This window comes from Lutra lutra, chromosome X (genome assembly GCF_902655055.1).
Source record: "Lutra lutra chromosome X, mLutLut1.2, whole genome shotgun sequence".
In the NCBI taxonomy this organism is placed as follows: domain Eukaryota; kingdom Metazoa; phylum Chordata; class Mammalia; order Carnivora; family Mustelidae; genus Lutra; species Lutra lutra.
This window is the reverse complement of record NC_062296.1, coordinates 48,125,834-48,138,502: the sequence shown is the minus strand read 5'-3', so window position 1 is coordinate 48,138,502 and position 12,669 is coordinate 48,125,834. Positions and strand designations below refer to the sequence as shown.

General features: G+C 39.0%; 1 long non-coding RNA gene across 1 annotated transcript in view; it reads left to right on the top strand.

Annotated features, from left to right (window-relative positions):
* The first annotated feature begins 1,684 nt into the window (after window positions 1–1,684).
* Window positions 1,685–12,669, top strand: part of LOC125092069 (uncharacterized) — a 29,564-nt gene continuing 18,579 nt past the window's right edge. The window contains exon 1 of the long non-coding RNA XR_007124817.1: window positions 1,685–1,757. This is a non-coding gene — a long non-coding RNA (uncharacterized LOC125092069). The remainder of the gene's footprint in view (window positions 1,758–12,669) is intronic.

The following is a 12,669-nucleotide window of genomic DNA, read 5'->3' as shown; positions in this document are numbered from 1 at the left end:
AATATTTTGGTGTTTCTGTGTGCTAGTTAGGCTCTTTGATATTAAAGGACACATCCTGTATCTTTGCCATTGGCCCGGTGATTCTAGGTGTTGCAATATCTAGCGGGGCTTCTACATGTTGCCGGGTTGGAGGGACATACATGCTCCAACCACTCTGATAGACTTCCTGTGCTGATATTATGAGGCAGTACACATCAAGGCCACCTCAGGAAAGGGGAAAGAGAACCTCACCATGAAAATGAACAATCCGTAGTTAGAGAGGAGGTCGCCTGTTGAAGAGGCTCAGTCTTGTGCCTGAGTCGGATGCTTGGGAGCTGACTATACCTATATGGGTCTAAGAGGTTTTCTTAGGCCCCAGAGATTCTTTTTGCATGTGTCCCTCCCTCTCCCCTCCACATAAGCACTGTCCAGTTATTCCCGGATATGAAGACTGTGTGTGGTGTAGGGTCATTCCTGCAGTTATCCCCCTCCCCGCCCACTTAGGGTCAGAGCAGTCTGCTGTGAAACATTCACTCTTCGTGGGCTAAAGGCCATTACAACCGTGACTGAGGAACCAGTGGCACTGCCCCAAGAAGGCAGGTGCACAGCCTACAGAGCTAAGTAAGATGCTAACTCCCTCCCTCTGCCACCTTCCCTCCCACCACCACAACTGACAACCCCCAGTTCACCTGAGGCTGGTGTCAGTGTTGCAAGTTACACTGTTAACAAGTTGAGTCAGGTGTGCCGGCCTTTATTTCAGGCCCAGTGACCGAGAAACTTGGGGAAAGCAGGGGCGGGGGGGATGCGGTAGCAGAGTGGGCTCGACCACCGTTCATGGGTCTGTCTCCGTGGGTCCCATGATCTCGGTTTTTGAGTGTCTGGTATCCTCCCCTACGAAGGCAAAGCAGAGTGACAGCTGTACCCTTGGGAACTCTGGGGAAGTCAGGCCTGGCCTGGGGGCGTTCTGGGTCAGGTAGGAAGCAGAGGCGTGCTGGCTTGGCTGTGGGCAGCGAGAGAGGCAGAGGCTGGCTCTGAGCTCTTACCTGAAGGACCTGGTGAAACATGCCAGCTCCTCCAAGCCCCTTGGGGACCAGCAGGCTCTCTGGGTGAGCCTGGGCCATTGCACTGGATGGGTTCTCTGTGGTGTCAGACAATAAAACCAGTTCCTTGGTGTCTTTCACGTTCTGGAAAACAACAAATAAAGAAACACAAAGAGTAAATAGCCTCATCCCACGTGGTCCTTTCCTTCCCTGACACTCCTTAACTCACTCAACAAGCATTATGTGCATCCCTGACCCTATTCCAGGTGCTGGGGATAGAGTAGGGACCACTATAGTGCAAACCCCAGCCCCTGGGAGCTGACACCCCATGATAACAGGGAAAGCAGACTCATTAGGTCAGGAGGTGGAAGGAAGGGACTGAAGATCATGCTTCCAAGAGAGTGTGATGTGCCAGTAGTGACGGACAGGACTTCCTTGAAGAGACCAGCAGAGCTCCTCACTCTGCTTGGCGCAAAGAGGTTAAGGGCCTGGTCCCTCCACACCCCTCGAGCCCCTCTGGCCCCGCCCTGTCTTTCCTCCCTCCTACAGCTGAGTGCACTGTGCTCAAGGAGTGGATACATTTCTGGTATGTGGCATCCCCCTTGTTCCCGTGTCTTCTACTCCCACCCCTCCTGTCCTTTTCTTTCTTTCTCTCTCTTATTTTCTCTGGACCTCCCAACAGGCTCAAGCCAGGGTTTTGCTTGCTGACCAAAAAAGGCAGAGGTGTTCAGGCAGATGGTGAGTTTTGGGTGGCATTTGGTGGGATTGCCATAGACAGGAGGGTTCACGTGGGCCCTCCCCACATTTAGATTCACAGGATGATGTACATCAAAGCCCTGGGGAGGTGTATAGGTCCAAATGAATTATCAAAGCAAGGAGGGTGAGCTAGGTGATGGCATCCATAGTCCCAATCAACAGCAGAGCTTTTCTTCTCAGAGGGTTGTGTGAGATGCCACGTCTATGAGTCAGCATCTGGTGGGTAGAGGGACGGGTGTTTTGGGGCCTAGTGGGTAGATTGGAAAATGTAAGGGACAGAGGGGAAGGGCCCGGGAGGGGCTAGGTTGAGAGCAAAACAAGTGAGGTAAGAGCTCATCGTTGCCTCGTTCTGCTATATGAAATTTCATCTTTGACATTTGGGTTCCAAGTGAAGCTGTCTACTTATGCCCTCTTTTCACCACTTAAGAGCCATGAGGGTCTGGGCCACTGACTTCAAAGGAACTCCCTTGCAAACAGGACCTGGAAGGAAAAGAGGAAGTAGGCGGCCTCAGAATCTTTTATTTGGTTTTTGAAGTAACAGTGTTGTTTGAGAAAGCCTCTCTTCTATAACTGTGAGGATGCAGGGCTAACCTTCTCTGGGAACCTATCAATGGGCCATGGCCTAGGGTTCTAGGAATGAATGAGGCTTGGCTGCGGCTGCAAGCCACTCTGTGGGAGAGAAGCCAAGAGAAGGATGGTTACAGTGGAGAGCAACGGAAAGAAGTTTACATGGCTATAGGAGGACTGAAGACGGACAGCCTCCCAGCCTCGGGAGAGAGAAGAGAGTCTTAGAGATTTCCCAGAGGAGGCACATCTGAAATGAGTGAGGAAAGAAGTTGACCAGGAAATAGAGAAAGGGGAGTGCTTTGCAAGCAGAAACCCAGGGCAATAAAGTGAGTTTTTGTAACCGAAATGTAAGTAGACCCTGTTCTGGGGATTAAGTAGAAGTCAAGGTCAGTCGTGAGGTTCTGGTACAGGAGTAGAAAATGGTGCCACACAGAGATATCAAACCCTGGTTTTAGAGGAGCAGAAGTGTGTGTGTGTGTGTGTGTGTGTGTGTGTGTGTGTGTGTGTGTAATTTTGACAATAGTCCATTGCTTATTTTTCCTTTGTGATTCATACTTTTTGAATGAATGTTCTACCTAAGTATCTTTGCCTAACTTCACAACACAGAAGTTTTCTCATATGTTTTCTTGTAGATTTTCAGTTTTACAATCTGCACTTAGATCTACGGTTTATTTTGAGTTCATTTCTGCATGCAGCATGAGGTATTGATGTTTGTTTGTGCTTTCTTTTCCCATTGTGGAGATACACCTTTCCCAGCACCACTAGTTAATTATTAGTTAACTAAGTTACCTTAGAACCTCTGTCACAAATCCACTTACCATACATGTCTAAGTCTATCTGGGATTTCTATTTTATCCTTTGATCCATATGTCTATTTTTACAGTAATACCACACTGTCTTGATTACCATGCCTTTATATTAAGTCAGGGAATTTGGTAGTGCAAGGCCTCCATCTTCATTTTTTTTCCAAATGGCCTTGGCTATTTTATATCCTTTGCATTTCTGTATAAGTTTTAGAAACAGTTTTTCATTGTAATTATGATTCTGGTGAATCCCTGAAAGAATTACTAGAAAGTTGGCATCTTAAAATTTTTGAGTCTTCTGACCCATGAACATAGCATATCTCCATTTATTTAGGTCTTCTTTAATTTCTTTCAACAGTATTTTATAGGTATCTGTGTACAAGTCTTGCACAGATTACATTAAAATTCTCAGTAGGTATTCCAATTAGTTTACTGTTATTGTAAATGACATTTAAGAACATTTCCATCTCTAGATATTTGTTCCTAGCATATTGAAATAAAAACAATTTTCTTTATATTGACTTTCTGTCCCGTGACCTTATTAAATTGTTTATTAGATCTGGGAGATGATTTTTGGTTCTTGTTGTTTTTTTTTTCCCCCTCGATTACTATTTTCTTTGTAGACGACCATGCTTTGTGAAAATACAGTTTTTTACTTCTTCCTTTTCTATCTGTATGCCTTTTATTTCCTTTTCTTGCCTTATCTCATCAACTAGGACCTCAAATATCATGTCAAATAGACACAAAAAGAGTGGACATTCTGCCATATTCCTAATCTTATAGGAGAAGCATTCCGTCTTTCACCATTAAGTATGATGCCAGCAGCAGGTTTTTGGTAGAATTACTTTATCAGGTTGAGGGTGTTCCCTTATGCTCTTAAGTTACAAGATGTTTTTTTTTTTTTTTTTTAAATCATGAATGGATGTTTTATATTGTCAAATAACTCTTCTGTCATATATTGTGATAATCATGTTAGGGTCCGTAATCAAAGGAGCGAGACTGATACAAAGCAAAGATCAAGCAAAGCTTTATTTCGCGCCAAGCATGGAGAATCAAACTGACCAATCGGGGCCGTCTCTTGCAAAGAGGCGACCCCTCCCAGCCTCACAGACTAACTTTTATAGAGGTAGTTTAGCCGGGCTATACACAGGTGGCCAATGAGATTGCAATACACAGAGAAAACTGCACAGTCATGTTAGGTCACACACGGGCGGCCAATTGAATTACAATTCACCCTAGTAGATATATGCGTGCCCCACTGATTGGATGTCTCTACCTGGCCTGACCCGCCCTTGTATCTGGGCTTTGCAAGTAAGTTCCTCTGGGAGGGGCAGGGTCAATCTAAGTTTACTGCATAGGGTCAATCTAAGTTTACTGCATAAACAACAAAATGGCTCCCTCTGATTAAGTAGGCCCTTACAATAATCACTGATTTTCTGTCATTCCCTTGGTATGGCAAAATACAGTGATGTATTTTTTTTTTTAATGTTAAAATAACATTGTATTCCTAGGATACAGTCTGCCTGGTCATGGATCATAATTTTCATACATCATTGGATTTAAATTTCTAAAATTTCATTAGTGAGTTTTAAATCTATGTTCATCGGGGATATTGGTCTGTTGTGCTTTCTTTCCCTTGTAATGTAATTTTCTCTCTCTCTCTCTTTTGTGTAAAAGTAATGCTGCCCTCATAAAAAGAATTGGCAAGTGTTCTTCCTGGATTTTCTGGAAAAGTTCTGTGGGACTGTTAGTATTTTTTTTCTTTTAAATGTGAGGTACTGCTCACCAGTGAACTCATTTAAGAATGAAGTTTTCTTTATGAAATAATCTCGATTTCCAATTCAATTTCCACGTATTTGTTTTTCTTCTGCTACTAAGTTTAGTTTCACCCTGTTGTGATTGGGAAAATAAATACTTTGCATGATTTCCATCTCTTCAAATTTATTCAGACTTGTTTTGTTGACTAACTTATGGTTTATCCCGGAGAATGTTCCAGGTACACTGGGGAGAAATGTGTAATTTTTTTTTTTTTTGGAGTGCAGTGCTCTGTATGTCTGTTAGATACAGTTGTTCGACAGGGTTGTTCAAGTGCTGTATTTCCTTTTCAATCTTCTGTGTGGTAGTTCTACCCATTATTGAAAGTGAGTATTGAAGTCTCCCTGTATCACTATAGAGCTGACCATGTCTCCCTTCAATTCTGTCCATGGATTTCTGATATTTGGTGCAAATATGTTTACAATTATTATATATTTCCAGTTCATCGACCCCTTTTATATTATATAATGACCTTCATTGTCTCTTTTGACAGTATTTTTTTCTTAAACTCTATTTTGTGTGATACTAGTTTCACCACTCCAGCTCTTTTGTTGTCATTGTTGTTGTTGTTGTTGTTAGTATTTGCAGGGGAAAATCTTTTCCCATCTTTCCACTTTAATCTTCTGTGTGCCCTTAGATCTTAAGTGGGTTTGTAGTAGAGCGCATATAGATGGATCAATTATTTAAAAAATCCATTCTGCCAATCTGTGTCTTTTAATTGGAGAGTTTAAAGCATTTGATACATTTAAAGTAATTGCTGGTAGAGAAACACTTACTTTTTCGTTTTATTTTTTGTTTTCTGTATTCCTTGTCATTTGTTTGTCCCTCATTCCCTCCATTCCTTTCTTCCTTATGTTTAGTTGCTTTTTGTAGTTTCACATTTAGATTCCCTTCTTGTCTTTCTGTGTGTGTACTCAATAGATATTTTTCTTTGTGGCCACCATGGCGATTTGCTTATAACGCCCTACTAAAGTATGACAATCTCTCTTAAACTGATCCCAACTTAACTTCAATTGCATACAAAAACTCTAGTCCTTTACAGTTTTGCCTCCCTTTTTATATTATTGATCTCACAACTTTTATATTTATATGCTGTGTGCCCCTTAACGTGGGCTTATTATTATTTTTATGCATTTCTCCTTCATATTCTATAAAAGCAAAAACAGTTAAAAGTGCACATTACAATAACACCCGTTTTTCTGGCTTACCGGAGATATTTAGGTCTACCGGAGAATCTATTAGTATTGTATGGCTTCAAATTACTGTCTAGAGTCCTTTAGTTTCAAGTTGAAGGACTCCATTTAACGTATTTTGGATGGCAGGCCTAGTAGTAATGAACTCCATCAGCTTTTCTTTCTTTCGGAATGTCTTTATTTCTCTGTCATTTTGAAGGACAGTGTTCCTGGAAATACTGTTCTTGGTTGACAGTATTTTTCTTTCAGCACTTAAATATATCATCTCACTGCCTTCTGGACTTCAACAGTTCTGCTGAGAGATTTGCTAATAGTCTTCTTAGGGGATCCCTTATACATAATGAATCACTTAGTCTCTTGCTCTTTTGAAGATTCTTCTCTCTTTGTCCTTGGCTTTTGACAGGTTGATTACAATGTGTCTTGGGGTGGACGTCTTTATGTTTATCTTGCTTGGATACTTTGGTTTCTTGGACTTGAATAGTTATGCCTTTCTTCAGATTTGGTAAGTTTTCAGCCATTATCTCTTTGAATAATCTCTCTGCATGCTCCCTTACCCTTCTGGGACTCCTGTAATGCATATATTCTTTCACCTGAAGGAATCCTAGAAGCCTCTTAGTCTTTCTTCATTTTGATTCATCCTTTTCTCCTTTTGCTCCTCAGACTCAATAATTTCAAATCATCTCTGTTCAAGTTCATTGATTGTTTCTTCTGCCTGCTCAAGTCTGCTGCTGAAACCCTCTAGTGAATTTTCCATTTCAGTCACTGTATTTTCCAGTTCTAGAATTTTGTTCGGCACTGTAATTTGTCTTTGTTGCTATGAGCCTTTCTTTCATATATCATCTTCATGATTTCCTTTGGTCCTTTGTGTTTTCCTTTGGGTCTTTGAACATATTTAAAAGAGTTCTTTTATTTTATCTTATTTTATTTTATTTTTTGTTTAGAATTCTTTTTTTATTGTGTCATGTTAGTCTCCATCTAGTAATTTTGATGCATCTGTTTCTTTAGGGACTGTTTCTGGTGATCTCTATCTCTATCTAGCTATCGAACTGTCATCTATCTATCTCTATTCTTTTTAATGGGCCTCGTCCCATTTCTGTGTGACTTGCTCTTCTTCTTTATTATATTTTGGAACCGTATGTTATTGATTTGAGGCCCTTGTTCTTCTACAATATAGGCATTCAATGCAATAAATTTTCCTCTAAGCACTGGTTTATCTGCATCCCTCAAATTTTGTTACACTGTGCTTTCATTTCCATTGAATTAACAATATTTTCTAACTTATTTTGTGATGTCTTCTTTGGCCTATGGGTTATTAAAATTTTTCCTGTTTAATTTACAAGTAATATGGGACTTCTATGCCATGTTTATGTTATTCACTTATCATTTAATGCTGTCACAGTCAGAAAACCTGCTCTGTATGATTTTGGCCCCTATACGTTTCTTGAGACTTGTTTTAAGGCCCAATAGAGATCTTGTCTTCATGGAATATCCAACTTTGCCTCTGGTCATATCCTTCAGTATGATGTGTCTGATAGTCATGTACACACTCAGCTATTCTCTTGCTTATTTATTTCTAATCTATTTGCATCTTTGTATATGCTATCTACAAGTTTTGTAGGAAGTTATGTAGAAAGCATATAGTGTGGTCTCAATTTCTTCCATCTGGCAATCTACCTTTGTCTTCAAGTGTCTAGGTCCTTTAAACTTAGTGTAATTATCAATACATTTTTGCTTAAGACCGCAAACTTGATGGTAGTTTACTATTTGTCACACTCTTTCTTCTGTTCTTTATTCCTCTCATTCAAGTTAGCTAAAACTCTTATTTTACTGTAGTGGTCATTCTTGGGCTTACAATATGCACCTTTAAGTTATAGTCTATCTTCAAATAACAGACACTATTTCATGTACAATGAAATTTCTTCCTCCTCTGCATATATTTTACTTCTACATACGTTGTAGACACCCTTACCCTTTCATATTAATGTTATAAATAGCCAACTGTCTTTTATAATTTTGTAGATGAGAAAATATCATATATATACATATATGTGCATCTATATATGTATACATATGTGTGTATATACGTATATATACATGTGTTTATATATGTACACACACACACACACACACACACACACACACACACACACACACACGTGTTTTATTCAATCATTCCTTTCGGCCAATCCAAGTTTCTGTGTGGTATCATTTTACTTCTGACTGCAGAACTCCATTTAACTAACATTTCTTTTAGTGAAGATGTGCTTGTGATGATCCACTCAATGTTATTTGGTTTTAAGTAGTTTCAATTCCCCATTTTTAAGAACAGTTTGTCAAGATATAATTTACATACCCATCAACTAACTCATTTAAATTTTACAATTCAGTTTATTTCAGCATACTTAAGAGTTGTACAGCCATCGCTATAAAAAAACTTTAGAATATTTTCACATGTTAAGTACTCTGTGTCCATTACCTACTGCTTCCCATTTTCCCACAACCACATTACCTGAAATTTAAGCAATGATTAAATCTACTTGCTGAATCTGCAGATTCAGACATCTCATATAAGTGGAATCATACTATGTGTGGACTTCTGTGACTATATCTCTTCTTTTTACATAGAATAATGTTTTCAAAGTTCATTGAGGTTGTATCATGTATTACTGCTTCATTCCTTTTTAAAAATTTTTATTTATGCATTTTTAAAATTGAAGTATAGCTGACATATAATATTCATTTTGGGTGTACAACACAGTGACTGGACAATTACATACATTACAAAAGGCTCACTCCAATAAATTTAATTATCATCTGTCACCATACAAAGTTATAATGATATTATTGACTGTATTCTCTATGCTGTACTTTTCATCACTGTGACTCATTTATTTCATCACTGGAAGTTTGTACCTCTTCATCCCCTTCAACTACTCTGCTTACCACCCCCAACCTTCCTCCCTCTGGCCACCACCAAGTTCGTTCTTTATGTTTGTGAGTCTGCTTCTATTTTAGTTCTGTTGTTGTTTGTTCGTTTGTTTGCTTTGCTTTGTAGGTTCCACATAGAAGTGAAATCGTATGATATTTGTCTTTTGCTATCTGATTTATTTCACTTAGTATAATATCCTCTAGGGCCCTTCATGCTGTCACAAATGGCAAGGTTTCATTGCTTTTTTTTTTTTTAATGACCAAATAAAGTTCCATTGTGTATGTATAACACAGCTTCTTTATCCGTTTGTCTACTGACAGGTACTTCTATATTGTGGTTATTGTAAAGGAAGCCACGATGAACATGGCAGTGCATAAATCTTTTCAAATTAGTGCTTTTGTTCTCTTTGAATAAATACCGAGAGGTGGAAATTTTGGATTGTAAGATAGTTCCATTTTTCGTTTCTTGAAGAATCTTCATACTGTTTTCCAGAGTGAAAATTTGGAAATTTACCTTCCCACCAACAGCACCCAAGAGTTCCCTTTTCTCCGTGTCCTCACCAACACTTGTTATTATTTCCCGTTTTATAGCAGCCAGGGTGACTGTTGTGAGGCTCTATCTCTGTCTGGTTTTGATTTGCAGGTCTGTGATGATTAGTGATATTGAGCAACTTTTCATGTGTCTGTTGGCCATCTGTATATCTCCACTGGAAGAAACGTCTATTCAGGTCTTCTGCCGATTTTTAAATCAGAGTATTTTGCTTTGTTTTGTTTTGCTTCGTTTTTGGTATTGAGTCATATAAGTTCTTTACCTACTTTGGATATTAAGCCCTTATTGGACATATCATTTGCAAATATCTTCTCTCATTTAATAGGCTGCCTCTTTGTTTTGTTGATGGTTACTTACGCTGTGTCAAACCTTTTTTAGTCTGATAGAGTCCCAGTTGTTTATTTTTGCTTTTGTTTTCCTTGCCTGGGAGACATATCCAGAAAAATATTGTTAAGGCCAATGTCTATGCATGTTTTCTTTTAGGAGTTTTATGGTTTCAAGGCATGCATTTAGGTCTTTAACCTATTTTAACTTTGTTTTTGTGTATGGTGTAAGGAAGTGGTCCAGTTTCCTGCTTTTGCATGTAGCTGTCCAGTTCTTCCAAAGACTGCTTTTTGGAGAGACTGCTTTTATTTATTGAAGAGACCACCTTTCCCCATTGTATATTCCTGCCTTTCTTGCCATAGGTTAATTAACCACGTACATGTGGGTTCATTTCTGGGCTCTCTATTGTGTTCTGTTGAAATGTGGGTCTATTTCTGCGCTGGTACCACACTGTTCTGATGACTACAGCTTTGTAGTACAGTGAGGAATTTGGGGCTCTGATACCTCTAGCTTTGTTCTTCTTTCTCAAGATTCCTCTGACTATCCAACACCCTTGATGGTTCTGTACAAATTTCAGGATTCTTTTGCTCTAGTTCTGTGAAAAATACTATCGGTGTATTTTGATAGGGATTGCATTGAATCTGTAGATTGCTTTGGGTATCGTAAACATTTTAACAATATTAATCCTTCCACTCAGAGAGCATGTACTTCTTTCCATTTATATGGGTCATCTTCAGTTTCTTTCACCAATGTCTTATAGTTTTCAGAGCACAGGTCCTTCACCTCCTTAAGTAAATTTACTCCTAGGTATTCTATTGTTTGGGGTGCAATTGTCTTTGGGATTGTTTTCTTAATTTCTCTTTCTGCTATCCTGTAATTTGTATATAGAAATGAAACCGATTTCTGTATATTAACTTTGTATCCTGCAACTTCAAATTCATTTTTTGGTTCTACAATTTGGTGTTTTGTTTTGTTTTTTGGTGGAGTCTTTAGGGTTTTCTGTATAGAGTGTCATGCCACCTGCAAATAGCAACAGTTTTCGCTACAGTTTTGGATACATTTTGTTTCTTTTACTTGTCTAATCGTTGTGTCTAGGACTTCCAATAGGATGTTGAATAAAAGTGGTGAGGGTAGACATCCATGTCTTATGCCTGATCTTAGAGGAAAAGGTTTCAGCTTTTCACCATTGAATATGATGTTAGCTGTACATTTGTCATATGTGGCATTTGCTAGGTTGAGGTATATTCCCTCTAAACTCAGTTTGTTGAGAATTTTTATCATGAACACATGTTGCATTTTGTCAGAAGCTTTTTCTTCATCTATTGAGATAATCATATTTTCATCCTTTATTTTGTTAATGTGGTGTATCACGTTGCATGTATTGAACCATTCTTGGATCCCTGGAATAAATCCAACTTGTTGTGATAGATGATTTTTTAAATGTATTTTTTAAGATTTTATTTGTTTATTTGACAGAGAGAGATCACAAGTAGACAGAGAGGCAGGCAGAGAGAGAGAGAGAGAGAGGGAAGCAGGCTCCCTGCCGAGCAGAGAGCCCGATGTGGGACTCGATCCCAGGACCCTGAGATCATGACCTGAGCCGAAGGCAGCGGCTTAACCCACTGAGCCACCCAGGCGCCCTTAAATGTATTTTTGAATTCAGAATTCAAATTGCTAGTATGTTGTTGAAGTTTTTGCATCTCTGTTTGTCTAGGATACTGGTCTGTATCTTTCTGTCTTTGTAGTGGGTTCATCTGGTTTTGGTATCTCTGCTGAACTCTTAGAATAAATTTGGAAGCATTCTTTTCTCCTCCAGTTTTTGGAATAGTCAGATAAGGGAAGCATTAATTCTTCTTTAAATGTTTGGTAGCATTCACCTGCAAAGCTCTAGCTGGTCTTGGATTTTGTTTGTTGGATGTTTCTTTTCTTACCAATTCAATTTTGTTACTAGTAATTGGTTTGTTCAGATTTTCTATTTCTTTAGGCTTCAGTCTTGGAGCACTGCATATTTCCAGGAATTTATCCATTTCTTCTAAGTTATCCAATTTGTTGGCATACAATTTTTTTGTAGTTGTCCTTCATGATCCTTTGTATTTCTGTGGTGTCAGTTATAACTGCCCTTTCATTTCTGATTTTGTTATGAGTTCTCTCTCTCTTTCTCTTTCTCTCTCTCTCTTCCTCTCTTTCTCTCTCTCTCCCTCTCTTTGATGAGTCTGGTTAAAGCAGTTAAAGGTTTATCAATTTTGTTTATCTTTTCAAAGAACCAGCTATTAGTTTCATTGATCTTTTTCTCCTGATTTTTTAAGTCTCTATTTCATTTATTTTCAATGTGATCTTTTCTTTAAAAAAGATTTTATTTATTTATTTGGGAGAGAGAGCATGCACAGCGGTAGGGGGAGTGGGAGAGGGAGAAGCAGGCTCCTCACTGAGCAGGGAGCCTGGTGTGGGGCTAGATCCCAGGACCCTGGGATCATAATCTGAGCCAATGGCAGACATTCAACCAACTGAGCCATCCAGGTGCTCTTTCACTGGGATCTTTATTATTTCCTTCCTTTGAACCACTGGGTTTTGCTTGCTCTTCTTTTTCTAGGTTTTTAGGTGTAAGGTTAGATGGTTTATTTGAGATTTTTCTCGAAAACTTTCCTCTTAGAACTGTGTTTTCTGAGTGCCAAAGATTTTGAACTGCAGTGTTTCCATTTTCATTTTTCCCTAGT